The sequence below is a fragment of the Penaeus monodon genome, chromosome 32, assembly GCF_015228065.2.
Source record: "Penaeus monodon isolate SGIC_2016 chromosome 32, NSTDA_Pmon_1, whole genome shotgun sequence".
In the NCBI taxonomy this organism is placed as follows: Eukaryota; Metazoa; Arthropoda; class Malacostraca; order Decapoda; family Penaeidae; genus Penaeus; species Penaeus monodon.
In genome coordinates this window covers 21,432,830-21,433,268 of record NC_051417.1, presented here as the reverse complement: position 1 = coordinate 21,433,268, position 439 = coordinate 21,432,830, and positions in this window count along the sequence as shown.

Here is a 439-nt window from a genome sequence, read left to right as displayed (position 1 = left end):
TTATTTTGATAAAAGTTAGTGGATGATCTTGCGTGTAAGCATATGAACACTTTAATGAATGTGTTTACACTACTCATACTAGTGTCTGCACATTTGTTCTAAAAGAAGTGCTAGCGCAGGAATGACCAGATAGGCCCTTCATAATCCACGCAGACGCCATCCCGGGCTAAGGACATTTGAGAGTCCATCCAGAGCTGTGTCTAGAGATTGAAAAAATAAACAAATTCAAAGTTGCAATCTCGGATCCCGTTCGCGATCACTAGGCGGTAATAAAGCCTCGGAAATATGTTTATTTTTCGATATTACATCGCCCGGAATTGATGGCAAATGAGAATATTCTTGCCGCGAGCGGCAATTTATTTATTTCTGTTGTTGACGTTAGAGTACTGTTATTTTTTTCTAACTGCTCGGTATTATGACACTTCTTGCTTTTATTTCT